Below are 26,662 nucleotides of genomic sequence, written 5' to 3'. Positions count from 1 at the left end.
TTTATTGGGACTCTTTTTGAAAAGTAAAGTGTTAGAGGTGATGTGTTCTCCACCCGCCAGCAGCACACTGGGCTTCTCACGTGTGCAGGGCTGAAGGCACTCAGGCTTGCAGAGGAGGGGGAGGCTGAGGGATGCACTAACCCTTACGGTTTGTCAAGGGTCACTTGCTGAACTACAGGAGGCAGTTCAGAAGCAACAGGCAAATGTGCAAGGATGTGAAATGGTCTGTGAGACTCAGAGAGCCTGAAAGTTATTTACACATGTCAAAGATGGTACCAGGAGGCAGAAACTAGGGAAGCAACCCAGTTTCTTCTTGGGGATTCCTTAGACCACCCACAAGACTTGAAGTATCTGTGGGACTGCACACCTATGGGGTTGAGACACCTACGTGACCCTAAGCCAAGGGTGCCCCATTCCCCTGAAGGAGAAAGGGTTTTGGCAGAGACAGCATTCCATGGTCCTAGAAAAGATTTAGACGCCAGCCTGCCCTCAAAGGAAAGACATGTCAGGAAGAAGAAACACAGGGCTGGTCACTTCATCACCCAGAAAGCAGCAGGCAAGAGGACCAGGGCTCACCATTTCCAGTACAGTCACTGCCAGTTCAGAATACGCATCTCAGCCCTCTCCCCGGGAAGCCAAAGATAGTCCACTTCCTCTGAAAATGACCTTAGCAGGATAAGGATGCATGCTTTTCTCCCCTCCCCAGCACACTGTTTGTGGATTTTAGATGCTTTCAGTGTGAAAATAATGGGATAATTTTTACTGAAGGCACACTGTTCTGTTTCATGAACATTCCCTTACATCACCCTCCTAAAACATCATGTATTACTATTTCCATTTTATAATGGAAGAAAATGGAGGGTCAGAGTTGCAGGTTTCACACTAGGTCAGAACAGAGGCAGGGTTTGAGCCAAAGCCTCCAATGCTAGAGTCAGAGGAGTGAACCACTAAGCAGAACCAGCTCCCAGGGTTTTAGGAGACCAGGGGTGTTTGCAGCAGGGTCCTCACATCTCTTGGAGGCTCTGGGGTATGTCACACTCCAGGCCTTTCACCTGTCTCCTTGTGTCATAACTGCTCTGACTAATGCGGTGGCTGGACGGAGCCCAGAGTCCCCATGAGGGACCTGCTCAGGATGGTAAATTCCTGACACACATCACAGACACCGCTGGAATGTGTGGATCCCCTGACAGGGCGTCAGCACTGGCTGTTTTAAACTGCATTATTCCTCTAAAAAAGGTATGATTTCATCAGGTTTATTTCAGATTCTTAAATCTACAATATATTCTCTTTAGTATTAAAAATGTGACCTCCACTAACCATTTAGTTAAACAGTCTTTTTTTAATTCTTTGTGCTATGGTCTAAGACAGTGATTCTCAACATGGATTCATTGGCTGTACATTCCCTAGGTAGGTGACATCCCCAAACTTAAATTTCCTTGTTGATTTACTGTGAGCGTTAAATTACATAACCCACCCAAAGCACCTCCCTCGCTGTCTGCCATGGGGCAAGTGTTCAATAAAGGTTGAATATTATCACGTGACTTCCTTAATTATTGAGGAAACACAACCTGTCTTTCCCTGGAGAAGGCAGTGGTCATGGCCTCTTTCCAAGACTTTCTGCAGAGTACTCTCTTTCTGTTTATTTCAGACTTGTATTCCCTCCGTATTCCTATTCAGACATGAAAATTTCCCTCACTTTGACATTTTATCTTCTTAAATCTTGGCCCAAGACTTCTTTTCTGTTTTCACACCATATCTGCCATCTTTCCTACAACCACGCATCACTGGGTCCCTGTAAGAGTTCTGACTTGTCCTGAGACTCTCCGTCCTTCATCCTGACCCCCTCTCTCCCCTGGGTCAAGAACCTTTCCTGTGACTCCCCTCCTCAGGTCGGCTGCCATTCTCCCCAGAGTGTCCTGGTGCCACATGAGGCACCGTTGGCATGAATGTCCAAACCCAATGCAGTGCTTCCCTGGAGGGCTGCTCAGCCTCTGCTGCATCTCTTCACCCTGTGCAAGAGGAACCAGGGCCCAGAGCAGAGACAGATGCCAGGGCCACACAGCTACAGCTAACCAGGGTCCAGAAAGAATACATGAGGGACTGAAGCAAGTTTATGTTCAATATTAAATCAATGTGTTATTGGAGTTTTATGTTACATTTGGAAGCAGGGTAACATTTAGACTCTCCTGCAGCCCAACTCTCCCCTCATTAGAGAGTTCCTAGGTGCAATGGGCATTTGGAAATACTTCAAAATGCCATCTAAATTGAATTTAAGTAGACTTCTGCAAGCTTATCATAAAACACGATATTAAAACTTCCAACCTAATGTAACCTCACTCTTAAATGCCTAATCTTTTTTAAAGGATTTATGTGGGTCAGAAAGATTAAGTTTGTGTTGATTTTCCATACACAGTTTTGTGATAACCTACCTAAATTTCTAGGTTGACTGTGCAAACTTATTACAAAGCATAGAAAAAGCAAAGTAAGTTGTTATACAAACAGAAGCAAATGATAATCCAACAATTGTCATTTGCCAACATTGAACCCCTGAACAGAGGTGGATTGGAGTCTTTACTGATGATAATAGATACAAGAAAACCTCAAATAAAACTTTCCTATACGTTTTGGTGCCAACTGAGGATGGTCTGGCTGATTCCAAGCACCCTGAGGAGAGAACTGATTTTCTCTCTCTTCAACCTCATTAGATATCATGCAGCACGTGCTTCTCATACAGCCAGTGTTCGGAAAATACAGGCAACTCTCGCACGAAGAAATATTTGAAAAAATCTCAGTCAAGAATGACCACCTTTCCTTTAATTTTTATTTTCCTGCCAATGCAGGGAACACGGGTTTGTGCCCTGGTCCAGGAAGATCCCACATGCTGCAGAGTGGCTGGGCCCATGAGCCATGGCCTCTGGGCCTGTGCGTCCGGAGCCTGTGCTCTGCAACGGGACAGGCCACAACAGTGAGAGGCCCGCGTACCACAAAAAAAAAAAAAAAAAAAAAACTAATTTTTATTTTAATAACTAAAAGACTAACTTCAGTCATTCCTACCGCTGGAAAGCAGAGTAGGGAGAGGCCAGCAGGAAGAAGACAGGCAGAGGTGCCCAGGAGGAGAATCTCCTTCGGGAAGAGGAGGTGGGCGGGGAGGGAGCCCTGCGATGGAGCCCACAGCAGAGGGAGCAGAGAGGCAAAGGGGATGGACCCCGTCTGGGGCACTTGCCAATCCCTACAGGAGGCTCCAGCAAAGCAGGTTTGGAGGAAGTCACCAGAAAACAGAGAAGGGCAGAGGGCTGGAGAGAAGCCCTGTCATGCAGTGGCACCTTGGGGCCCAAGTAATTACACCAGTGCCCCAAACTGTGTGGCAGTAGTAAGGACTGATTCTGTGGCTGCTTTTTCTATACCCCCACCTCCAGCTTTTCCAATAAATATGGACATAAAACAGTAAAATTCTGAGATTTAAAAGGATAATAATATTGATACTGAGAAAATTATGAAGAGTGACTATTTTGAGAAATTTGATGTAATCAGTACGTGTATAATCAAGGCACAGCATAACTTTTAAAACTTGTGTGGAGGGCTTCCCTGGTGGTACAGTGGTTGAGAGTCCGCCTGCTGATGCAGGGGACACGGTTCGTGCCCTGGTCTGGGAAGATCCCACGTGCCGCGCAGCGGCTGGGCCCGTGAGCCATGGCCTCTGAGCCTGCACGTCTGGAGCCTGTGCTCTGCAACGGGAGAGGCCAAAACAGTGAGGGGCCCGCGTACCGCAAAAAAAAAACAACTTGTGTGGATTCCCAGAGACTGTGGGTGTTTGCATCAAGTTCTCCTGTCTCCATGCGGCCTTCCCTTTTTACTTTCAAGCCTTGCTTTTTCCTCTGAAGACCATTCACTACTAAGATCCCTCTCCGGCAGTTACTCTATGAGATATATGACTGCTGAGGGATGAGGCCAAGGCCACATAATGAAGGAAGAAATGGAGCAATGCATAAAGAAAAGACAACAAAAATTTTCCCAAATCATACTCATCAAGAAAAATAAGGGCCTTTATTTTCAAAAATGTCCCCAGAACAAGATGCAAATAACCAATCATTTTCCTTTCAGGTTCTTGATGTCTCTTAAAATTTTTCCATAATAAAATAAATTACACAACACAGAAACAGACTCACAGACATAGAGAACAGACTTGTGGTTGCCAAGGGGAAGGGGAGTGTGGGAGGGATGGATTGGGAGTTTGGGGTGAGCAGACGCAAACTATTACATATAGAATGGATAAACAACAAGGTTTTACTGTATAGCACAACAAACTATATTATATCCTATGATAAAGTATAATGCAAAAAAATATAAAAAAGAATGTATGGCTGGGTCACTTTGCTGGGCAGCATACATTGACACAACATTGTAAATCAACTATACTTCAATAAAAAAATAAAACAGATTAGAAAAAATTCCATCACTAAGTGGTTTGAAATAAACAGAATTCATTATGCTACACAAAGCATCTCACAAATTCATAGTAAAATCCAGATTCATTTTCCAAATACATCTAGGGAAAAATGCTATATCAAGAGACTTCAGAGGTCGTCTCTGTGTTGTATCTGGGAGACAAGAGAGGCATCAAATTAACGTTGAATCGGGGACACATTCCTCCGAGTTCAGAGACTGAACCAATACTGCTGAAAAGACACTCTCAATGAGGGCTGCACCTTTTCTTTGCTGTTTTTAGGGTGCTTTAAACATTCATCAAGAGATCAGCAGATTTCGTAACAGAGATGTGTGCTTTACAAATGTTGGGGCTGCTTTATGGATGAGTCATATAAAAGAATTATACATTTCTTATTTGATTAATTTGGGTTGGTTTTACAGCTAGAATCTCAGAATGGCTTTATTGTGTCTCATCAATTTTATGGTTGACATGTTTTCGATTTACTTTTTACTATTAAAAAACTGAAATGAGTTTTTGAAAGGAGATGCTCAGTTCTCCACCCCCCGCGCCCCCCTGCCCAATGCCACTGGGACAGGTGGGGAACGTTCTGAGAAGATCCTGTGCCAGGAGCTTTGTTTGTTTTCACAGTGACTTTCTAGAACAGTTTGATTTTATCTCGTCTAAGGGAAAATGTTAGTTTTCATTTTCACATGTACACATTTCTTAATTCACTTTGATACGTATCAACCAATGTTTCCACTGTGGGAAGTATGGATAATACCAAGAAAATTTTGGAATAATTACCCTGCATCCCGCTTGTTACTAATCTTTTTTCTCCTTTTCTGTAGTTTTCTTTTCCCTTCCTCCTTTTCTTTGGATGCTTTATATATAGGCTGTCCAATACCACTTAATTTTTTTTTGGCGTAACTCTCCATTTTACACAAGTGAAGTTTTCACAGTGAGAAGAATCCTTGGCCCTACAGCATGATCAGGGATGTTTATGAAGACAGATGAAAAATATGTGATTGGAGGAGGAAAGATAAAATGGGCTTAAAGAAGAAAGAAAAACACTCAAGGAAAAAGAGGGAGAAAGAAAATGGCGGTTCTCTTAGAATTCAACAAAATGATTTCATGGTGTCATAAACTCTATTTCACACACAAAAAAATTATAAGTGATTGTCATATTTACATCTCTAAAAATACACAAAATGATAGAATCTGCATTTTAAGCAAAGATCAGAGTATGTCATAATTGAGCTGAAAATTGACTTCCTATGGTGTTTTCCTGGGGCAGCCCTCCCTGAGATTAATTTCTCAAACTCAACATCCATAATATTGCCAGAAAAAAGTTCAAATTGTAACTGTGTCTTTTCTTTTTCATTGGATGGGTGCAGGAAAATTGGTGACAAGGTTCTTTTAAACCATTAGAAGAGTGAGTAGAAGATTTCAGGCTACAATTGTGAAGCCTGAACTCTTCACATTGTCTCTTAGGGAAGTGAGTTCTTGTAGCTACCTCATTTATCTCAGTTACTTACAGCCTTTACCTGTTCACCTAAAACGCTGCTTCATCTCCTAAGGCACTTGGAGTATTAAGATGATCTGAGCTGAATGATGCCCAGGGCCACCATCAGCCTCATACACCACTGGAGGAGAGAATTACCCTTCGACTCTTAGGAAAAGTGGCAACAAAGACCTTACTCAGGATGTGCATATAAGCAGAGACTATGAAGGTCACAGGAAACATCCTCATTCAGAGCAAATCAGACAGCTTTGTGCACCACGCCAAGACCACGGGTCCCAGGCAGGAGGGGCCAGTCTGCCCCACACACTGTTTTTAGCTGACACCCAGCACATAGGAATCAATCTAGAAATGCACCAAAGTATTACACTGTGTCCAAAGCTTTACTTCTCAGGACAGAAGACAGAATGTGACAAGTTAATTAATGACCCATTACAGTGAAAACTCCAATTAAAGCATATTTTTCTGTCTTTATCTTTTGCCTTCACAATAGTTTTCTGTAAGTCCTCTCTCAAAGACACATATTCATAACACCATTAATATATAAAATATGTTACCTGGCAGCAAAAGGCAAATCAGGTTTCAGGAGTGGATATATTAATATATTAATTCCCTCAATCATTCATTCAGTTTAGCATTTTTGTTTGACAGTATCTCCTGAGACACTGTTTTAGATCCTGTGAGCATGGCAGAAAGGAATATCTTTCAGCTCTTCTGGGATTGAAATTCTGAAAAACTAAAAATCCATACACCTACAATGCAGTGACGGAGACCGGTTAAGTGTTGTGAAGAAAACCAGAGCCCTGGGAAGGGACAGTGATGTGACAAGCCCTCTCTGGGGAGAAGACTTCAAGCAGAGAAATGACAAAATGTACTCAAGTGAGGACCTAAAATAGTGAAATTAGAACCAGGGTGTAGCTGCAAAATTATGGGCAGGGATTTCACTGGAAGATTACCAGCTTCAAGAAGGGCGAGACTTAACAGGACCAATACTACTCTCCTGCACAACAGAGGAAGTGGCTGGCTTTTAGACCATGCACTGTTTCTCCTAGAGGTCAAGGGTATAACATATTAAATGGAACCAAGTTGCCTCAAAGAGTTAACTGCATGCAGTCCACACCTCTGCCTTCCTTCTCACTGGGATAGGCAGGAACCAACTTACCAAGCCTTCTTGTGAAATAATTACTTGTTGTTTCAGAAATCTCAGGAGTCCCTGGGTCTCTTAATGAGGCACTGAATATTAAATTACAACGGAGAGCCCTGGGTCCAGTTGCGATGAAGGACCTGATTTCTCATGGTACCAAAATTTCTTTTTCCCAATTTTCTGAACAACAACAACAAATATTACAGGTCCTTTGCAGCTTATAAAACCAAAGTTTTGGTTTGATTCAGTGCCTTGCCCTATTCAAGAGCAGAAAGTTGGTCCCAAAGAAGCTGCACCCGGATCGCTTCACTTCGCCATCACACTGGGCCTCCAGGAAGATGCTGTTCATCAGGAAGCAGTCCTGAACCCCTTCACCTCCTCCTGTGCTTGCCTGTGTGCCTCTGTGTGTGTGGGGGGGTGGGGGGTGTTTTACGGGAGGTCAGCATAAGCAGAAATAGTATGGAAAGCATCTTTGAGAAAAAAAAATCAAGACAATTAACTACACCACTTACGGAGTCACTATGAGACAAACATGGAGCCCACCTCTCAAAGCTGCCAGGTTGGTAAGTAATGAATCCTTTAGCACCTGCTCCCACCCATTCTGTTTCAACAGACCTTTAGTTCTCTTTGTGACTGGTACTTAAGTTACACGAAATCCAATTTCTAAAGATCCTCCCAGGTTTCACTGCTCTCCTCTCATTTCTGAGTCTGTTCCTGGCTTGCCTGTGATGGTGGAAGCCTGACTCACAGCCATTGGCTGTCCATTTGATGAGACTGGAGTAGACAGGCTGCCCCAGGGCCACCTGCCTAGAACTAGCAGAGGCAACCCTGCAACCATGCAGAACCTGGGGGAACCAAAACTACTGGACACACCAGAGAGACTCAAGGCACTGTGTCTGAGTGCGTGTGCACGCGCGTGCACACACACCCACACACCTGCCATTCCCTTACAAGTGTGAAATTCATTACCAGAAATGGGTCTTAAGCTCAATCTATTAAAATAAAAATAAAGCAAACTTATTCTTGGTGAGCTATTCAATCTTGGCATATTGAGTTTCAATTTCTTAGGCATACCCTCCCAAAATCTCCATGGTTGAATACCTCTAACAAATTAAAATAAATAAAACTTGTTAATATCATCATTTACCTTTCATGTTCATGCTTTACTAATAAATGTAGGCACAACTTGCATTAATCAAATAATAATAATTAAAAGATGAAATAACTGTTTAAGATTTCCACATTATACCACACTATATTTAAATATTTTTCTTCTAATAAGATGGGTTATTTTTCTCTCAGAAATATCTTTTACATTTATATAGTGACTTTGGTTAAAGATACACTTTATTTATTTATTTATTTATTTATTTATTTATTTATTTATTTTTGCGGTATGCGGTCCTCTCACTGTTGTGGCCTCTCCCGTTGTGGAGCACAGGCTCCAGATGCGCAGGTTCAGTGGCCATGGCTCACGGACCTAGCCACTCCGCGGCATGTGGGATCTTCCCGGACCGGGGCACGAACCCATGTCCCCTACATTGGCAGGCGGACTCTCAACCACTGAGCCACCAGGGAAGCCCAAAGATACATTTTAGTACCTAAATAACATTAACTAGATAATTGGCTCACACCCATTACAGTTAGGCTTGCCTCCTTGAGCACACATGGAGTTACAGGTCCAGCCCTGCTCTGGGAAGGACTCTGCCCTAACTGGGCCAGCAATGCAGGGAATAATAGTCATTCATTTTAGCCCAGTTGGCTCTTTGGCCTCTAGATTACTTTTTCTTCAGCCCCACCTAAAACATATAAAAGTGAAGACATTTCCTTCAAAGGGCTTGGTAGGAAATAGCCATGATTTCAGGGATAGAAAGGCCATCCTGCCCTCCAAATATCGCCACTATCCCCACTACTTAGCTGGAAGATGCTCCAATTCCCCAGTTAGAGTCCCATTCCTTTAGCTAATTTCAAACATGGACTATTTAAATGCAAGTATCCATAGAAAGGATAATACAAACACTGCTTATTTATTTAGAATTGATAACTTTTTACTTCTTCTTATTCACTGACATGTTAGTGACAGTGCATTTATCAGAGCCTTTCCTAAAAGTGTGTTTTCTGGGATAAAAGAAAATACCCCAAAACATGAAGCCACATGCTCCGGCCTCCTAACCATTCCTCAGCCCAGGGAAAGGGGCTTTCTCCCCACAACTTCAGAGATACCACTAACACACTTACCTGAATTCCAAGGCTCAAACTGTAAGTTAAAACACCCACCTAATCTCTTGGGATCCAGAAGAAGGAAGTAAAGGTAGAACAGTTTTCTTTCTTTATTCCAAGGAAGGAAAAAGACAATTTATAGTAAAGTGAACCAAAATGGAAATGGCACATTAATATGGAGTATAATGTTTTTCTGAGCTGTCCCTTTGCTCTTTGCTTATTTACTTTGAAGTTGACTCATGAAACTGCTTTAATAATTAATAGTTTGTGTTCTTTTTTTGTTAGTATTTGAGGGTTATAATGAGGTTCTCAGAAGCATTTGAAACAGGGAAATAAGGTCCTCCAACTTTCACCCAGGTATCAGCACATAGGAGGGCGACTAGGGCGTCAGGAAAAGTATCTACCAGCCTAAACCACCATCAGTACATGGGTAGGTCAAGAATTTATTTTCCAGTTAAGCACTAGGATTTGCTCTCACTGAGCATCCCAGCAATTTGATCAGATGGTGTTATTAACATATCTAAAGAAAAAAACAAAAGAGGTCTCGAACCAAGGAAAACGAAAGCGTAGTCCAGAACAAAAGTGAGAGCAGAGTTCCACAGGGGTTGGCAAAGCCACCCCTGGAACGGACAGTCCCTGCAAACTCTGACTCTCGTAAAACTTCTTCACGAGATCCACTCAATTCCTTTGGTTGTTTCACCAACAAAGCAACGGTCTCATCATGATCCAGCTTCTTGGAACGTTGATCACAGGGAGAGAACCAGCTGGCCATGTGGACTTCTAGGCTTAGTCTACGAACAACTTCTTATTTTAAATTAACTGGCTCACAGTGTGGTACCCCATTCAGGCTCCAGGGAATGTTACTGTATCCAGCGTTAAGATCTCACGGTGTTGACAATGAAGTGACTGCAGAGTGGAGAGATCTCGGCAACATCCTGCCCAGGCTTCTCCAGGCCCTCATTTTATTTGAGAAGGAGAGGACAAGAGAGACAGACAGAGACAGCTGGGGGAGGGGAGAGAGAGAGGGAAACATTGAAGAACTACATTCCCCCACACAGTGGGTCCTGCAGCAGCGCCAGGGTGTGCACTCTGGGGAAATGGCTTTTCAGGAGCCCTGGTTCCTGGAAGCAAAGGGCCAGTTCCAGGGCACTTGGGCATTCGTGCTGCTCTCTATCCCAAATGGAACTGCGCCTTGCTGAGGCCAAGATCAAGAACCGGATGAGCCCAGGGTTTATAGAATTTCCCTAAGTGGAAACCAACATGAAATGCTGGTGTGACAGGAATAGTGGCGTGAGTGTCGGCTTGGAAGCAGAGGAGGGCAGCTCCGCTGAGTCTTTTATCCGCTGCAGCATGATCCCACACAGAGGACCCACACGGAGGCCAGCATCCACCCTTGCCGGGCCAGCACCTCTGCATCCTTAGCAATGCAGCCAACGCCACTGCACAGGACATGGGGTGTGATTACTGATCTCGTTACATGGTCTAAACAACAGAAATGAACACAAAAACTCTTTCACCTGGGAAAGTTCCCTGCTTTCCGGTAACTGCTTCTAAGACCCTTACTCACTGATCACTGTGGCTACAGCGTCCACTGCAATCTCATTTTCTGACCTCATTAGGATAAGTACTGGCTGATATCACATTTCTAAAATAACCTCTCTGAACTTTCAGAAGAAAATGAGAATCGCACTCCCTGGCTCTTGAGAATTCACACATACACATCAGAATCTCACTCTGATCTGGTTAAGCATACTGCCATACGACGTAGCCTCTATTGTACATTCACCCTGTTTGCCCCCAACTAACCTCGCCTAGCCATTTTCAAATCCAGGTTTGACCTATTTATCGTCTTTGCATTTTTGGTACACTGACTCAAGTTTGTTTTGGAAAGACACCATTGAATTTTTGATGATCACAAAATCTCAAGCAAAATATTTTCAAACAGTAGAACTGGATCCAGGACCATCCAGAGCCACAAACAGTTCCCTCCACAAAAGCCCAAAGCTAACCTCACTGTTTCCAGAAAGCTTCCCAAGCTGAGAACAACACCCTGTCCAGGGCACAGGGCAGCGAGCCCTCTCTGACCTCGGACCAACATCTGCCCCTGTGGTCGGCACCCATCATGCCTGGTTCTTTACCCCAGAGCCCCACAGCACAAACAGAGCTCCCCGTCTCTTAAGATGCACGTCAAACGTGTGGAGGAAACAGATCCTGCCCCAGCGGCCAGCCCATCTCATTCTACAGGGTAACCTTCTTAGCCTCCTCCCTCCATTCCTTTGATAACATGGTGTGATGACTGATTCTGTGTCAACCTGGCTAAACTGCCCAGATTTGTGGTCAAACACCAGTCTTGATGTTGCAATGAAGGTATTTTTCAGATGAGATTAACATTTCAATCAGTAGACCTTGAGTAAAGCAGATGACCCCCCCCCATAACATGGGTGGGCCTTGTGAAATTAGTTGAAGACCAAAGACAAAAGACAGAGGTCTCCTGAAGAGAAAGGAATTCTGCCTCCAGAAGGCCTTGGGACTGGAGTTGTAGCTGGCAGAGAGGATGTTTCCTTTCCAGAGTGAAACACCCTGCATTTGTTCTTTTCCTCATTTACAGCATGGTGGTTAAAAGCAAGGCCTTAGTGGTCAGGCTGAGTGGAGAACAAACCATGTAATAGCAGCTGACCATTTTTAGCAACTGACTCAAACCTTCCCTACAAATGGACATGGGGAATGTTCAAGAAGCCGTCATTATGATCATCACCATCAATGTCGTGAGGACAGGATTTCCTGCCTCGGAAGCTGGGGCAGTGAGGTGTGGAGGCGCGGCAGGCTGGCCTCTTTAAGGGTTCCCACAGAGGGCTTCCTCAGGCTTCCAAGAATCCACACTCTTACGGAGTAGCTGGCCTGTCTTCTCTGTGCTGCTCGTTAAAAAGAACACAGCCAAATGCCTGTCCTTCCTCCTGTACCTGTGGCAGCATGAACGCATGTGGGTTTACAATCAGTCTCCCCCTTGGCTTCATATCACTCTTCCTACCCTTGCTTTCCTTTACACCCAAATTTTTGTAAGCTGCCTTAAATCTTTTGGAGGCAATCAAAATCAATCAACAGCCAACCATCAGCATTTCTAATATTAGCCTACTTGAATCCAATCATCCTGATTCATTCATCACTTGGTCCAGAAATTAGACTTTTAAGTCTAATTTGCACCCTAAGTGAATTAAGGTGACAGGAGGATATTTTGCCTTCCATTTCATCTTCACGGAGAAAATCAATGTAAGTTTCTAAATGCCCATTTCTCCTCAAAATCAGATTCTTAAAAACATAAATAATATCCCAAGTGATATTCTGACTCCCTATATGGGAAATGTGAGCATATTATCAGATCCAAGTTGTTACATCTGAGCAGCAATGTGATTCCACTTATTTTGGGTCCACAGTGAGCATATGTGAAGTCAGAACATCTAACAGTCCTTTTGTCTCAACTATCCCAGAGCACGGATTACCATCCATGTTTATGTTTCCAAGTGTCAGGATACAGGTACTGTTCTACATTACAAACCAGAAACCATTAAGTTTATGTTGGTTCTAATTATTGTCAGACACTCCCAGGCCTTGCAAATTGGGAAACATATTTCTACTAAAGTAAGTTTTAAAATCATCACAGCATCTGGGGAAATATCTACCATCAAAATTACTTTCTACCTCACTTTGGTTTTTCCTGAACACATTCTGAGTACTTGTGCTTTTCTTGGAAAGGCATACTAAATCACTGGCTCAAATATTTTACCCTTAGGTTTGTCTGTATAATGTATGATGTTAATGTCTAATCTCTGGTTTCTAACATTCCTCTCCTATTGCTCAGGTGGTAGTGACTCATCTGTAGTATATGAAAGCCTGCCACCACTGCCATTATACTGACAACGTTCTCAGGAAGGTTTGTATTAAATCCTGGAATGAGTGTTTCCATACCCTCCTCCCACTTCCCACTCCCAGGAAAACTGACCATTTTCCCGTTATTTTGGAGAAAATGCCTAGGTGGGTTCTCATAAGCTTCCCCATTATTTGCTGGCAGAAAGCAGATAAAGTCTTTTTTAACATCTTTATTGGAGTATAATTGCTTTACAATGGTGTTAGTTTCTGCTGTATAACAAAGTGAATCAGCTATACATATACATATATCCCTATCCCCATATCTCCTCCCTCTTGCGTCTCCCTCCCACCCTGCCTTTCCCACCCCTCTAGGTGGTCACAAAGCACCGAGCTGATCTCCCTGTGCTATTCAGCTGCTTCATACTAGCTATCTATTTTACATTTGGTAGTGTATATATGCCCGTGCCACTCTCTCACTTCGTCCCAGCTTACCCTTCTCCCTCCCTGTGTCTTCAAGTCCATTCTCTACATCTGTGTCTTTATTCCTATCCTGCCCCTAGGTTCATCAGAACCTTTTTTTTTTTTTTTAGATTCCATATATATATGTCTTAGCATACTGTATTTGGTTTTCTCTTTCTGACTTACTTCACTCTGTATGACAGACTCTAGGTCCATCCACCTCACTACAAATAAGTCGATTTCGTTCTTTTTTATGGCTGAGTAATATTCTATTGTATATATGTGCCACATCTTCTTTATCCATTCATCTGTCGATGGACACTTAGGTTGCTTCCATGTCCTGGCTATTGTAAATAGAGCTGTAATGAACATTGTGGTACATGACTCTTTTTGAATTATGGCTTTCTCAGGGTGTATGCCCAGTAGTGGGATTGCTGGGTCGTATAGTAGTTCTATTTTTAGTTTTTTAAGGAACCTCCATACTGTTCTCCATAGTGGCTGTATCAATTTACATTCCCACCAACAGTGCAAGAGGGTTCCCTTTTCTCCACACCCTCTCCAGCATTTATTGTTTCTAGACTTTTTGACGATGGCCATTCTGACCGGTGTGAGGTGATACCTCATTGTAGTTTTCATTTGCATTTCCCTAATGATTAATGATGTTGAGCATTCTTTCATGTGTTTGTTGGCAGTCTGTATATCTTCTTTGGAGAAATGTCTATTTAGGTCTTCTGCCCATTTTTGGATTGGGTTCTTTGTTTTTTTGATATTGAGCTGCATGAGCCGCTTGTATATTTTGGAGATTAATCCTTTGTCAGTTGCTTCATTTGCGAATATTTTCTCCCATTCTGAGGGTTGTCTTTTTGTCTTGTTTATGGTTTCCTTTGCTGTGCAAAAGCTTTGAAGTTTCATTAGGTCCCATTTGTTTATTTTTGTTTTAATTTCCATTTCTCTAGGAGGTGGGTCAAAAAGGATCTTGCTATGATTTATGTCATAGAGTGTTCTGCCTACGTTTTCCTCTAAGAGTTTTTTTTGTGTCTGGCCTTACATTTAGGTCTTTAATCCATTTTGAGTTTATTTTTGTGTATGGTGTTAGGGAAGGTTATAATTTCGTTCTTGCATAATTCATCGCCTCTGCTTTGACAATGTGCAATTCATCCTTTGCACCAGCCCCTGAACTGACCATTCTTAAAGATAACTGGTGCTCATTTTCATCATTACCCACCTTAAAGTGATAATCTTTGTCGGCCTTTAGTTCACAACAGAAAAGATAGTTCTGGGGCCTCAGGGCACTCATGTCTATGTCCATCGAATCTTCCATGGGTTGGTGGCACGCACCTAGGTTGGGGGAGAAGGTGGACAGAGATAAAAGACTGCTGTTCCGGGCTTCCCTGGTGGCACAGTGGTTGAGAGTCCGCCTGCCGATGCAGGGAACGCAGGTTCGTGCCCCGGTCCGGGAGGATCCCACATGCTGTGTAGCAGCTGGGCCCGTGAGCCATGGCCGCTGGGCCTGCGCGTCCGGAACCTGTGCTCCGCGACGGGAGAGGCCACGGCAGTGAGAGGCCCACGTACCGCAAAAAAAAAGAGAAAAGACTACTGTTTCAGGGAACAGTTGCGCAGGACGGAATCACAACAGGGAAGATAAAGTCTTATAATGGTGCAAGATGAAATATGGGCAGGGACTGGGACAAAAGCAGGATGAACTTGACCTACAATGTGACCTCCTGATGCTGACTGCCTCACAGGAGACTCCCAGCTCCCACCTAAATGAAGGAGCATAAACTCCATGTTCTAGAAACTGCCCACAGGAGCATGAAGCTGCAGGGGGCTGTGAGGTCTGGGTCCCAGTTTCACCCCTAACTAGCAGGGAAATCTGGGGCGGGTCCCATCTTGTACCTTAGTGTATGTGATTCAAATGTTAATCTCAACCACAAACACCGTCACAGACACACCCAAAATAATGTCTGACCAAGTATCTGGGCACCTTGTGACCCAGTTATGTTGACACATAAAGTTAACCATCACAGCAGGGTTTATAAAAGACCTTTAATAATCTGTCCCGAACTTAACACTCTTCTGCAGAACCGGCAACACAACTCACAGGGCTTAGTGAAAATTGAAATACAGTTCAAAAATTATGAAGAATTTCAGGATGGTGAGAGCAGAACAGTAAAACCAAGTGTGGAGCCCTTCTGAGCACAGGGCTCGGGTGACGTCACAGGTGGCACGCCCTTGAGGCCGGCCCTTTTCTTCAGCTTTCTAAACTCACGGCTCAATGATAAAAGCTGTTTTTCCCACACTTCCACATTTGTTCTGCAGTCTTCTCAGCCCAGTGTGCCCTTCCACAGCCTGGCCAGGCTCAGTGGTCTGCCTTCCCTGGGAAGTCTTGAGCCCAGGTCTATATGAGGCCCTCAGTCCTCACTCAGACAGAATGCTCGTCCCCTTCCTGCTCGTGTCCTGGCACTCCCCACTCTGCTCTCTTCACATGCCTGTCTCCCTACTATACTGTAGGTTCAGTGAGACCATGGAGCTAGCCTCTGGGGTTATCCTAAGATGGAATGGAGTGTCAGCCTACAGTTGCCATTCAGTAAACTTGTACTGCTCTTAGAAATAGCTATCATACAACTTCATAGTAAATCATCAGAATCGCTAGCAGATACCAAGTGCTTTACCATGTGCCAGGCCCTATTGACTCAAAGTATTTCCCACACGATGATGCTTTTATTCCTTATGACAACCTTACTGTAGACAACTGTCAGTGCCTCACTGTATACTGTGCATCTCCCATTTCTCTTGGGTGAGGTAATGCTGAAGTGTGTGTTTTATGCCTTTTCCCCCCATTTACCATGGAATTAAGCTCCAGCCACTCTCAGTAGTTAGTGGATTAATAACAAAGCTTATGGGCTTCCTTCCCCACCCTAAATCACTGCCCCAACTCCTCTGCCAACTTTCAAGGCCCTCCCCACGTAAAAGCACTTTCTCTTGGATTCAGGGTCTGCTTCTAGGGAAGCCAAAGTAAGACAGTTAATATTAATGGAAACTTGAGACCCAGAAGTTAACTGATCCTCTGATGGGATAATGGTAGTGATGAAGGAACGGACACATGAATGATTTTTGAATAGAATGGTGGACGACAGGAGGTTATGATCCAGGTCCATAAGAGCACTATTTGCAAGGGAAACATGAATTTGGGTTTGTTTTCTACATTCTGAAAAATAACTGACTATGTGTTACCCCTGAGTATGAGTTTACAAGATATAATTTAGGGAAAATGATAAGCAGTATTAGGTAATGAGCAGGTGAAGTTATCTCAAGAGGTAATTCAGAATGAAACAAGAAATCAGGTTCAAGAATAGTTAAAATAAGTTTCTGAAATAATTTATCCAAAATAAATTATTAAAGGAAGCTCAAGATAATAGGAATAGACTTCTAACTTGTCAAGGTCATTGCTATGAAAGACTCACAAATGTTGGCTGTTGGCTAGGATACTGGGCTGGACCCACCATTTCTCAGTAAGTATAGTGGTTCTCATGTTCCTAAAATATGGGTGAACGCCACAAAAAAGAAAGATTATCAGCTATTTTGAAAAAGGACAGGATGTAAAAACAGCAGATTTTCAACAACAAGCGAGGATGGATGCCACTGGAGTCTTCAGGCCATTCTCACCTTCACACTGTTGTTAAGAATATTCCAGTCCCCTCAGCAAGACTGTTTATATTGATAAATAACAAAGTAGGATGTCTACTACTATACCTAAAGCTCTACAAAACATACAACTTTGATTAGAATTCAAGAATAGATGTTGACAGCTCCAAAACATTTGGATGGTCACACTTTGGCTTTAACATTTAATTTGAAAATAGCTGAATAGCTCATGAAAATATCCAGAGATCAAAAGATTTTCATAAAGTTAAGATAAAATGTCAGCAGTGCCTTGTCAATACCCCAGGAAAAGTGCTGAAACAGCACGAGCTCCCGTGTCATTAGGGCACTAACACGGTTACGCCCCTGGACTCAGGGTGCTTTGCCTGCGTACCATCGAGGAGTTACTGTCCATCAGAACTCGCATGAAGCCTACTTTGGAAGTTTAATAAAGCTCTGCCTAGAGTGTTATACTTCACCAAGTGGAAGTTCTTTTCTCCACAGTAGTGCATCTGGGAAAGTGCTGAGGTGGAACCGACTACCTCAGCAAAAGAGGCATAAACTTGATGACCAGGCAGCTCTCCCGCACCTGCGGCACCACACAGCTCTACCCCACGGGGCACAGCAGGACCACGTGGCTGGGCCTGTGGGCAGTTCCCCTGCGAGGCTGAGTTCGTGAAGGTAAAGGCTCCTGGGTATGTGGCTGTCCCAGCCATGTCATGGCACTCACCTTCCCCCTTCATCTTAACTTTCATCATTTACTTTGAAGATATTTCACGAGAAATGTATCGATGCCACCTTTTGAAAGAGCAAGATTTTATATGTGTATGTGGGACTTAGAATTCAGGAAGGATTTTCAAATTTCAAAGGGCTTTGTTAAATGAATTCGTTCATACAAACGGCTAACTGCTAACAGAAGCAACTCTCTATTTACAAAAGGAAAAAATAAATAAAGGGTGCTGCCAGAAAAAGAAAAAAGTTCAAACACCATGTCCCATGTAGGAGTGACCTGGAGCACCATGGCATCATCTCTCCTTTAATCTTTGCATTTTCTCTCCTTCCATCCTCTCCATTCCATTCCTCTTTTCTTTCTTCCCAATTTTTTTATCAGAATGATGGAAAATTATATGACATAAAACATTTACAACCATCATATCCTATTTTTTTGTTTTTCATTTAACCAATAGTCTGACAGACAAGAGCAAAATGTGGCACGTATTACATTTTCCATACAGATTTGTCTCTACTGCCCTGTAGGATGTCTCGTTCTGTCTAACTGCACCTGCTGACTGTGAATTTAAATAACTATTTCCATGATGAATGTTCTTTTCACATCATTAGAGAATGTATATTTAAAAAGGAGCCCTGCTTCAAACCAAATAATTACCTAGAATAAACACATATTATTTTAGTATTTATTAGGTTATAAGTTGCTGAATCTTTTTTTTATTGGAGTATAGTTACTTTACAATAATGTGTTAGTTTACACTGTACAGCAAAGTGAATCAGCTATACATATACATATATCCCCTCTTTTGTGGATTTCCTTCTCATTTAGGTCACCACAGAGCACTGAGTAAAGTTCCCTGTGCTTACAGTAAATTTTCATTAGTTATCTACTTTATACATAGCATCAGTAGTGTATATATGTAAATTCCAATCTCCCAATTCATCCCACCACCACCCCCTTTCCCCCTTGGTATGTGGTACATATATACAATGGAATATTACTCAGCCATAAAAAGGAACGAAATTGGGTCATTCGTAGAGACATGGATGGACCTAGAGACTGTCATATAGAGTGAAGTAAGTCAGAAAAAGAAAAACAAATATTGTATATTAACACATATATGTGTAATCTGAAAAAATTGGTATAGATGATCTTATTTACAAAACAGAAATAGAGACATAGATGTCAAGAACAAGTTGTTGAATCTTAAAATCACTTTCATCTTCACAGAACATTCTTTTTGTGTCCAATGGGCAACCCACTACTGAGGAGGAGATGTGGACTTTATGACATGTCATCTTTAGACAAAAAATAAAAGAAACTGAAATTGGTAATGACATTTTCTCTAATTACATAATGACCACAAGACTTTCCCTTTGAGTTAAAAACTCAAAATCAGCAATTAATTCTCATAAACTAAAACAGACACAGGGCATAGTTTAAAGACAAAGATAAATGCACCCAATACCTATTTTTCCCTGAAAATCTTGTTGTCAAACAAACTATAGTGCTGGGCACAGGGCAAATATCAGCCACATGTCAAGTAGCCGGGCATGATGAACGCCTGCCTGCCATGTGCACTAAGTTGCCAGAATGCAGCCATGCCCCCAAGCCTCGGCTCCCCCTGCAAACCTCAGTTGTCATGCTTATCTGAAGTGAAGTGCTATACTAGCGGCTGTCTCACATAGCCCTTTGTGGATTAAGCTTCCAAGGCTCCATACCAATGCTAGTTTTTCTTGTTGTTGTTTGTTTTCATCTTACGTTTCTTTGGAGAATGGGCATGAGACAATCAGAGAAGTGGAAGATGCTTCTAATGGCATTAACTGACTATGTGTGCCAGAGGTGTGCCACTGATGTCAGTTATGGAGTTTCTGTGACTGAGCTTCCAAGTTACTGTGTATTTCAGTCCAGATTTTAGTCATAACAGTTAAAATCTGTAGTGAGCCATGCTCACTGTATGTGTTCAACAGGTCGGGAATTACACCAGTCCCTTTCAAGGAGCTGAAAAATTCTGATGATATGTAAAAGCCACTGGTGGTTGGCCACTGATGCTGAACATTTTAATACTCAAAGAATCCTAAAAAGGTTTACAAAGACAATTTAAACTGTCTAGATATCATGAACAAAGTCCCATTACCTTAGGATCTAGCTAAGCTGCTGATAAGACTTTCAAGCACAAGCATGTAATAAAACTTTAGTTGCTTCTTTATTTTCAGGTTTATCTAAGCCTCGTTTTCTTATCACATCCTAAAGTAGGAATCACACTCCTAGAATTTTCTTTCTTTCAAAAAATTCACAGAGATTTCAACTCCTATTTGTTCTCACAATGTTCCTGTAGAAAGTGAGACCATCAACTGAAATTCTTGTACAAAAGCAACTACAAAGACCTGGGGACAATCAACTGGAAGAAAAGCTAATCGTTTGCATTCTACGCAAGTAAGAAAAAAAATGGTTTCTTGAGGAATAATAAGGTTACGACTTCAGCCAACTACAAATCATCCTTTGAGCCTGGCATTGGTCTGCTGGTGTCAGCACAAACCCTGGGACACAATGCTGACCAAACTTTCCCTGGAGACGAGCAAAGGGGATGAGCATTTTGACCTCTGGTGTGAGGCATCACACAAAACCTCTCATTGTCACACACAGGATCACATCAGAAATAACACCAGAGTTCTGACCAATTGTGTTTGTTCTGAAGACCCTCTCAAACTCCAGCATCATCTAGCCCCCTCCTCCACTCTCCATCTGCCTTTTCTCTGAGTATCTTTACTTCCCCCTTCCACTCTTTACCCCTCCTCCCTCCCTTCCTTCTTTCTCCAGAAATGTTTTAGCACTGGTTAGATAACAAGCACCTTTTCAGCGGGTACTGAGACCCTAAGATTCTGGCCTTACTCTTTCGATTTGCCCTTCTTTTCTATTTTCTCACACAAGCTTTGTGTTCCTGTCACTGGTTTGTTTTTTCCTCTTTTCTCCTTTGTCTTACGTATGAGTTTTATGACAACAAAGGGCAAGGGGTGATTTAGTTACACGTGTCCCTAATAGGGAAGGAAAGAGCACATGAAAAAGGCAAAGAGGGGGAAAGGAGGACAGAAGCCAGAACTACAGAAACCGAAAGGGACAAGCAGAATCCACATGGATGAATCCCCAAAATGTGGCCCAGGGCACCTGTGGCCCCATCAGGAGTCACCGCATATAGGCAGCTATCTCAGCAGGGCAGGAGCCTCCCAGAATGAAGAGAACCTCAGAAGTAAATGACCCTTGGTGCTTCAGGGGAGACGATGAAGAATGAAGCTAAGCACAGATTGTTTAATGATCGAAACTCTAGGAGAAAGAAATTACAAGGAATAAGGTTACTTATCTGCCTAAGGTTATGTGTCAGTCCAAATGGCTACAATTAGAACCTACTGATTCTTCCCAGTAGTTTGTTGTAAATGAGTCCAGAGTAAATTGAGCTAAAGAAAATGTAATTATAAAAATGAGAGTTGGAAATAACTCAGGAGATCATTCTGTTCCAACCTCTGCTTGAACACCTTCCTCACCGAGCAGCTCCAGATGACTGGACTGAAGTCCCAGGTAGCTCCCTTGCCTTCCTCTCAGAGAGAATCCCTTTCTGGTTTATCACAGTGCAGGTGAGAGAATATCCAACCGGAATACATTTTAACACTAACGAGAAATAAGAGCTCAAGTGGATGGAGAGCAGGAGGAAGGTTATAATGGGGAATTAAACACCTTTTCTCATTGGCTAGTGTGACCATTGATTTCTATTCTCAGAGGCCATGAAGACCTAAGGATTCCCTGTTCCTATCACAAGTTTACCACAAGGAAATGAAATAATCACATTAGTATCTGAGCAAGCATTTTTTTCATGAAAAAATAACAAACATGTCATAAAATGGAGTATATCTTATTAAGTATATACTGCCTGGTTTATATCCATTTTTTAAATTCCACTGTTAATTTACGACAAAACACTGCCATTTGCTCAACAAGGGTGTGATGGAAGGATGCTGCACTGGGCTCTCACTGGCCCTCACTGGTACCCAGACCATTGGGCTATTCACTGTGCCCCACAGAAGCCCACGGCCTCATCTAAAAGAGTGGCAACTGCATGCAATCCACACATCAAGGCAATGGGCTGGAGCAAAGGATCAAGTGATAGTGAGAAAAGCAAAAACCTTTTCAGATATAATAGTTCCCATGCCTAAATATCACCAAGCTCTCTTCTACATTTCTTTGAAATATTTAGGGAAAAGTATTTGGTGAAACAACAAATCCTTATAATCCAAACATTGCTTTCTATCCCTCCAAGACTATAGTCAACTCAGAAGAGTGTTTGACTCCAGCTCAGAGCAGGATGGTATTAATTTATGATTATTAATTCCCTACTTTTGCACTTGAAGCAGTTGAAGGCTTATGTTCTGCATCATACAAGGAGGATGGTTATGTAGGGCCATTGCTAAGGATACATGCATATTTACTTTAGTCACCAGGTTTACATGTAATAATGGCAACAGCTTTTTCAATGAAGGCATAGAAAAAAACCTTGAAGATCTTTTCCAGATTGTCTACACTGTTTTGATAGTGGTAAAGTATAAATGTACATACACTAAGGTGCTTTGTGAATCACAGCTATACGTGATCAAAGTAAGAAACCTCATGTTATTTAATCCATTTCAAATGTTTCCAATTTTGAGTAATGCCCATTTCTTTTTATCTTCTTTTGGCTAAAATTTTCCCTATGGAGCAAAGGATTTAGACTGAAACTTTAAGAAAAACTATTACGTCACAGGAGAATATGTAATACAAAGGGAGACTAAGAAGACCAGGGCTGCACAGGGAAGTTTGCTTGTCCCCAAATGCACATACATTTCAAATGTTTAGGAGCTAATGCCATGATAGTTCCAGCTGCCAAAATAAATCAGCACAGAAAATTCCACAGCCTAACATTTCCCATTTTATTTTATTTATTTTTTTAACATCTTTATTGGAGTAAATCTGCTTTACAATGGTGTGTTAGTTTCTGCTTTATAACAAAGTGATTCAGTTATACATATACGTATGTTCCCATATCTCTTCCCTCTTACATCTCCCTCCCTCCCACCCTCCCTATCCCACCCCTCTAGGTGGTCACAAACCACCGAGCTGATCTGCCTGTGCTAGGCGGCTGCTTCCCACTAGCTATCTATTTTACGTTTGGTAGTGTGTATATGTCCATGCCTCTCTCTCACTTTGTCACAGCTTACCCTTCCCCCTCCCCATATCCTCAAGTCCATTCTCTAGTAGGTCTGTGTCTTTATTCCCGTCTTACCCCTAGGTTCTTCATGACCTTCTTTTTTTCTTAGATTCCATATATATGTGTTAGCATACAGTATTTGTTTTTCTCTTTCTGACTTACTTCACTCTGTATGACAGACTCTAGGTCCATCCACCTCACTACAAATATCTCAATTTCGTTTCTTTTTATGGCTGAGTAATATTCCATTGTACATATGTGCCACTTCTTCTTTATCCATTCATCCGATGATGGACACTTAGGTTGCTTCCATGTCCTGGCTATTGTAAACAGAGCTGCAATGAACATTTTGGTACATGACTCTTTTTGAATTATGGTTTTCTCACGGTATATGCACAGTAGTGGGATTGCTGGGCCGTATGGTAGTTCTATTTTTAGTTTTTTAAAGGAATCTCCATAGTGGCTGTATCAATTTACATTCCCACCAACAGTGTAAGAGTGTTCCCTTTTCTCCACACCCTCTCCAGCATTTATTATTTCTAGATTTTTTGATGATGGCCATTCTGACCAGTGTGAGCTGATATCTCATTGTAGTTTTGATTTGCATTTCTCTAATGATTAATGATGTTGAGCATTCTTTCATGTGTTTGTTGGAAATCTGTACATCTTCTGTGGAGAAATGTCTATTTAGGTCTTCTGCCCATTTTTGGATTGGGTTGTTTGTTTTTTTGATATTGAGCTGCATGAGCTGCTTGTAAATCTTGGAGATTAATCTTTTGTCAGTTGTTTCAGTTGCAAATATTTTCTCCCATTCTGCGGGCTGTCTTTTTGACTTGTTTATGGTTTCCTTTGCTGTGCAAAAGGTTTTAAGTTTCATTAGGTCCCATTTGTTTATTTTTGTTTTAATTTCCATTTCTCTAGGAGGTGGGTCAAAAAGGATATTGCTGTGACTTATGTCATAGAGTGTTCTGCCTATGTTTTCCTCTAAGAGTTTGATAGTGTCTGGCCTTACATTTAGGTCTTTAATCCATTTGAGTTTATTTTTCTGTATGGTGTTAGGGAGTGCTCTAATCTCATACTTTACATGTACCTGTCCAGTTTTCCCAGCACCACTTACTGAAGAGGCTGTCTTTTCTTCACTGTATATTCTTGCCTCCTTTATCAAAGATAAGGTGACCATATGTGCGTGGGTTTATCTCTGAGCTTTCTATCCTGTTCCATTGATCTATATTTCTGTTTTTGTGCCAGTACCATACTGTCTTGACCAGATGGCTTCACAGGCAAATTCTATCAAACATTTAGAGAAGAGCTAACACCTATCCTTCTCAAACTCTTCCAAAATATAGCAGAGGGAGGAACACTCCCAAACTCATTCTACGAGGCCACCATCACCCTGATACCAAAAACAGGCAAATATGTCACAAAGAAAGAAAACTACAGGCCAATATCACTGATGAACATAGATGCGATGCAAAAATCCCCAACAAAATACTAGCAAACAGAATCCAACAGCACATTAAAAGGATCATACACCATGATCAAGTGGGGTTTATTCCAGGAATGCAAGCATTCTTCAATACAGGCAAATCAATCAACGCGATACACCGTATTAACAAACTGAAGGAGAAAAACCATATGATCATCTCAATAGATGCAGAGAAAGCTTTTGACAAAATTCAACACCCATTTATGATAAAAACCCTCCAGAAAGTAGGCATAGAGGGAACTTTCCTCAACATAATAAAGGCGATATATGACAAACCCACAGCCAACATCATCCTCAATAGTGAAAAACTGAAACCATTTCCACTAAGATCAGGAACAAGACAAGGTTGCCCACTCTCATCACTCTTATTCAACATAGTTTTGGAAGTTTTAGCCACAGCAATCAGAGAAGAAAAAGAAATAAAAGGAATCCAAATCAGAAAAGAAGAAGTAAAGCTGTCACTGTTTGCAGATGACATGATACTTTACATAGAGAATCCTAAAGATGCTATCAGAAAACTACTAGAGCTAATCAATGAATTTGGTAAAGTAATAGGATACAAAATTAATGCACAGAAATCTCTGGCATTCCTATACACTAATGATGAAAAATCTGAAAGTGAAATCAAGAAAACACTCCCATTTACCATTTCAACAAAAAGAAAAAAAAATATCTAGGAATAAACCTACCTAAGGAGACAAAAGACCTGTATGCAGAAAATTATAAGACACTGATGAGAGAAATTAAAGATGATACAAATAGATGGAGAGACATACAATGTTCTTGAATTGGAAGAATCAACATTATGAAAATGACTCTACTATCCAAAGCAATGTACAGATTCAATGCAATCCCTATCAAACTACCACTGGCATTTTTCACAGAACTAGAACAAAAAATTTCACAATTTGTATGGAAACACAAAAGACCCCGAATAGCGAAAGCAATCTTGAGAACGAAAAATGGAGCTGGAGGAATCAGGCTCCCTGACTTCAGACTATACTACAAAGCTACAGTAATCAAGATTTCCCATTTTAAAAAGCATCAGTACACTGGGTTTTTTTCCTTTTTTTGCTCCTCACAACAATCAGGAGAACACATGTATCGTTAACTGTTTCCACAGTTGAGGAAACCAAAAGCACAGATTGATTACCAAATTGCCCCAATTCACTCAACCAATTAGTGGCAGAGATAGGCCTAGAACCCCAAGCTGACCTGGCATTCTAAACGTTCTCAAGAAAACTGAAATAGGAACAGAAAACACACAAAAGGAAATGGAAGTTCATTTCTCCTATTTGGATCATGCTAAATACACAGGCTCTTCTGGTGCCCTTGTAGGCATGGGAAGGGGAGGTCCACTGGAGTCACATGACTACAACAGAAGGCTGTGTTTTGCATCCCTGGGGGAGGAGACTCTAGAACCTACAGGGAGCTTTTGGTTTCCACTCCAACATTAAAGAGCTTAGAAGTTGTCCCTCCTGTTATCACAATGAGAAAAAAGCTGACCACACTGAAATTCAACAATTCTTCCATCTGAGAGTTGAGGTCACAGGACAAGCTACTGCTTGAAAACTGGAGAGACAGAAAGTTAGAAACACAGAATCACAGCTCATTGGAGTAAAAGCTACTGTTGTAGCCAGCAACGAGGTAATGGACTAATTGCTAGAGGTTGGGCATAGACTACCTCGAGCATGAAAAATTCTTGGGGACCCACTCTTAGGAGTGCTCCCACACTTTTGTGAGTTTTTACCATCAGGAGCTCCAATCAGGCTCTCAGTGTGAAGACTATAGAAAAATTCCCTTGTGCTTTTAGTAAGGGGAGGAGAATAGAAACCATTTTGAAATATGCAGAGTGCCCCTTTCCCCTTAACAAAGGCCTGTCCTCAAGGAAAACTCTTTTACCAGAGCATAGCCAATGTGAGGGAGGGGTAAAATACCC

General features: G+C 42.0%; 1 protein-coding gene across 4 annotated transcripts in view; it reads right to left on the bottom strand.

Annotated features, from left to right (window-relative positions):
- The window catches only part of GABRB3 (gamma-aminobutyric acid type A receptor subunit beta3), a 233,138-nt gene that overhangs the window by 148,082 nt on the left and 58,394 nt on the right, over nucleotides 1–26,662 (bottom strand). Inside the window, exon 1 of one of the 4 annotated variants that reach the window (XM_079912260.1) lies at nucleotides 14,858–14,905. The exons of the other annotated variants lie outside the window; for them this stretch is intronic. The gene's annotated coding sequence lies outside the window, so the exon portion shown is untranslated. Of the gene's footprint in view, nucleotides 1–14,857; nucleotides 14,906–26,662 lie in introns of those variants that run through there. 4 annotated transcript variants of the gene reach the window in all.

This window comes from Stenella coeruleoalba, assembly GCF_951394435.1.
Source record: "Stenella coeruleoalba genome assembly, chromosome: 2".
Taxonomy (NCBI): domain Eukaryota; kingdom Metazoa; phylum Chordata; class Mammalia; order Artiodactyla; family Delphinidae; genus Stenella; species Stenella coeruleoalba.
The sequence above is the reverse complement of the archived record's forward strand: the minus strand, read 5'-3'. Positions and strand labels throughout refer to the sequence as shown.